At 37.3% G+C, this 4,169-nt stretch overlaps 1 pseudogene; it reads right to left on the bottom strand.

Moving 5' to 3' along the window:
* Positions 1-1,071: 1,071 nt before the first annotated feature.
* On the bottom strand, positions 1,072-1,556 carry LOC145140278 (toll/interleukin-1 receptor-like protein pseudogene; annotated as a pseudogene).
* Between the last annotated feature and the right edge of the window lie 2,613 nt (positions 1,557-4,169).

The following is a 4,169-nucleotide window of genomic DNA, read 5'->3' as shown; positions in this document are numbered from 1 at the left end:
TCAAGATTAGGGGGGTTATTGTTGGGTATAATCTTGATGCTGAAGATTGAGTCGAATAAGAAGGAATGGGTCATTTCCTTGACCGATTTGCATGGGAATAGACCAGGTATTATGGAGATTATTCAGTCACATGTATACTAACGTTTCTGGTAGGATGTGTACTTATTTTATAGGTACAATAGTCAATAAATAGGTTAGGTTGTCACTTGTTTTAGAATGTAATCAGTTTTTCTTTTGAAAGTAATATAGCAGTGAGAAGAAGTCCATATTTCATGGTTGTTGTGTAAATCACATGAGAGTCGATAGTTGCAGGTGGGTTAAAGGAAGGGCTGATTACCAACAAATTGTACTTCCTGATTTAAACCAATTACGCTCACCAGCCAACGCCTCAAGCTGGTCCATACGATCCACATCATCTAGAACAAGAATAACCTTTCTAGCACGCATCATCCTCCACATCATGTTTTTCCCTTTGGAAACACTGCTTATGTTGATGCCTTGATCGTGTAAGATGTATGAAAGAACTTGCTTTTGCAACGACTTTAAACCGGACAAAGGCTTGCTTGAAACTTATCTGACATTCTCAACAAAACTTTTCCCTTGAAAGGATATTTAATCAAAAATGGCTCTGTCCAAAGTTGTCTTCCCACCACCTCCTATCCCCCAGATCTCGATCATGCAAACATCATCAGAAGCAGTTTCTAAACATGATACAATATCATTGATCTGGGTCTCCATGCCTACTAACTTTTCATCAATGCGGAAATTGACGGAACGTAACTATAGTGAAACCTCTTCCACGATTATTTTGATGAACTTAGCTTCATGCATGTGCTTTAAATAACACTCAATTAACTTAATCAGTATCTGACATGAACGTTAACTTTCAGATTTATAACATATATGAAGTAATAACAGTCATATAATCATGTTTCATGTTTACTTTTTTCAATAAGACTAAAGTTTGAGTTAATTTCACAGTGCAACATGAGAGGCCATGGATAATCGTTTAAAATGTAGTTTAGAGGAAAAAAACACAATAAAAAATATTACAGAGATACGATGAAGGAATTACCCATCATCAGTTTTCTTCAGTTCCCACCCGGCTAGATCGGCTGCTTCTTTCATAGCTTCTCTCCATTTTCCAGCAGCCTCTTCCTTTTCATGTTTGGAAAACGCTTCTCCAATTGCCCCACTTCGATTGCGGACTTCAGAGGGTACCACATTATAGAAGACAGGGTAAGAAATATGTCCGCTCTGCTTGTGACACTCTATTATCTTCACAAGCTCATCCAAACACCAAGACGAAGATGCATAGTTCTTTAAGAAAACAATAATGTAGAATCTTGAGTCTTCAATGGATCTGATGAGCTCATCATTGATCCTTTTCCCTTTCTTAATTCTCTCATCGTCCTTATAAGTGTGAATGCTTTTCAATTGAAGAGCAGAATAAAGATGATCGGTGAAGTTGGTGCGAGTGTCTTCACCTTAAAACTCAGAAACACATCACATTTAAAGCTCCTAGGAATGGATGAATTAGTTGAAGAAGATGCCATTGAAGTTATGATCGAAGGATCCTATATTAATATAAAACCTTTTTTGTAGTGAAATTGAAAAGAAACTTTGATGAGATGAATTGAACAACCTTGACAGTATAAGTTAAGAAGATATGGTTCTAGCACTGGTTATGTGAACGTTGTCGGTTTCTACAAAAAGTCTATGGGAATAGGTGGAGAAACAAAAGCCACTTGCTAGGTCAAAGAACAGGATAAGATTATTAGCTTAAAGGGAAGAAAAAGAATGGAAATTGGGCAACTTACTTGCTTCTACAGGGCAATGTAATATAATTTTTAATGGAAATATGCAATAAGCGTCAAGTAGCTTATTTAATTTGTCGCCACTCCCTTCACAGCCGCTTCTCTCCAAAAACCTTGCTTCCCCCTCCCTTCACTACGGCCATCACCAATGTCTCGAATGAGATTCCCACTAACGGAGAAGAAAGGAGAGGTGGGTTCAAGATCACACACATCGTTGCCTCGTCGTAGCCCCACCCATTCTCCTTTCCCCCTCGTGACCATCACCACTCTGATTCTTCTCTACGGGCGATGAAAACACAATGGAAGTGTTGTGATGATCGATTTAAAACAATACGATACGAATGAAAACCATTGCGGCCGTAACAGTGATTGGATTGTCGCAGACGAGAAACTCGACATTTAAGAAACCTTTCGGAAAACGAAATTGATCTTTCACTAATGCTCCATTACTTTCGCTCATCAGAGACGCATCATAATTAAGAGGGTGTTTGGATAGGAAAAAAAAGAGAGAGCATACAGTTTATTGCTTATCCACACCGCTATAAGCTAAGTTTAAGTGTTTGAATATAAAACATTAAAATTATTGTGGTGGGGAGAAGCTAAATAAACTACATTTGAAAATCTTTCCCGCTTGATTAAAGCTTATAGCTTAGTTCTAATCCAAACACTTTTGCAAAAGTTGTTTTCTCACACCACTATAAGTTAATACGCTATAAGCTAAAAAAAAAGATAAGACTGAGGGTACAACAAAATAAGACTGGGAATCGGGGTTCTTATTTTCAAGTGAGATTATTGGGAATTCAATTTGGTAACAGAAGGCTTAAATCCGTTCTTATTTGTTCATTTTACTTCTTTTTGTACAATTTGTTTTTTATAGGTAAATTGCACAAAAAGTCACTATATTTTCATAAAAATTCAATTTTGACTGTTATTATTATTTTTATAATTTAGTCACTAATTTTTTAATTTGACTATTTGACCGGTCAACTAAGTTAACAACTTACGTAGCATGATGTGTCTCTGTCTATATATGGTGGCATGACATATAAAAGATCTAACTGTGAGTTCATGCACTGTTTTGTTTTTTTATTCAATACGTAATAAAATCCTCTGAATACAAGGAAAAATAGGATATATATATATATATATATATATATATATATATATATATATATATATATATATATCCTGAGATTCAGCAAAAGATAACAAAACAAAAAACTAGATAAATACAAAGAGATTAATATAATATATCTGTGATTATCCGTCCACTGGAATAATCTAGATTCCTTTACTCCCCCTCAAGCGGGAGCATGAAAATTCCGAAAGCCCAGCTTGTCCGACAACAACTGCAGACGGTCTGAACCAAATGGCTTAGAGAGAAAATCAACCAATTGGTCTTGAATGCTTATCTTGACATGAACAATCTCTTTTGACAAAACACGTTCTCTTACAAAATAACAGTCCATTTCAACATGCTTGGTGCGCTCATGGAACACCGGATTGTGAGCAATGTTACGGGCTGACTCATTGTCACACAAAAGTGGTGTTGGTGCATGAAATTCAACATCAAATTTCTGCCAACAACCAACGAGTCTAAAGAATTTCACTCACAGTAGTAGCCATTGCATGATACTCGGCTTCAGCTGAGGACCGAGAAACAACTGATTGTTTCTTGGATTTCCAAGAACTTGGTGCACCACCCAAAAGCAATATGTACCCCGTCCGCGACCTTTGTTAAAAGGGACAACCCAACCAATCTGAATCACTATATGCTATCAACTCAACGTTCTCGGTCTTTGGCAGTAACACACCTTGTCCCAACGTAGTCTTGAGATAACGAAGCACTCGCATAGCAGCATCCCAATGGTTTTGTCTAGGGTCCGAGACAAATTGACTAATAACATTACGACATAAGTAATGTCAGTTCTAGTTGCCTGAAGATATAAAAGTCTACCAACAAGACGTCTATATACACTAGCATGTGGACTTAAAATGGCTCATGTTATCCCTAATGGGCCATGTTGGGCCATAATAACTCGAATTGCCCTAATGGGCCATAAACTCCATTTATTTGGTTCTAATGGGCCGTGAATATCCAAAGGGGCCTAATGGGCCGAGAGCTAATTAATTGGGCCACATGGGATCATGACCAAGCAAGTAAGGCCCAAGCTACCCATCCTTTCTTCTCTTCTTAGCCTTTCTCGGCCCAACTATTATATAAAAAAAAGGAAGAGAGAAATTTAAAACAAGATAATGTGAGCTCTTGACACCTCACCTTTGCTTTGTGGTATTCTAGGCAAAGGGACTCACATGTATCAAAGCAAAATCATCCTTAACCATCATGCGTTA

This window comes from Lactuca virosa, chromosome 9 (genome assembly GCF_052849685.1).
Source record: "Lactuca virosa cultivar CGN04683 chromosome 9, Lactuca_virosa_CGN04683_v6, whole genome shotgun sequence".
NCBI lineage: Eukaryota > Viridiplantae > Streptophyta > Magnoliopsida > Asterales > Asteraceae > Lactuca > Lactuca virosa.
This window is presented reverse-complemented; position numbering and strand designations above follow the sequence as displayed.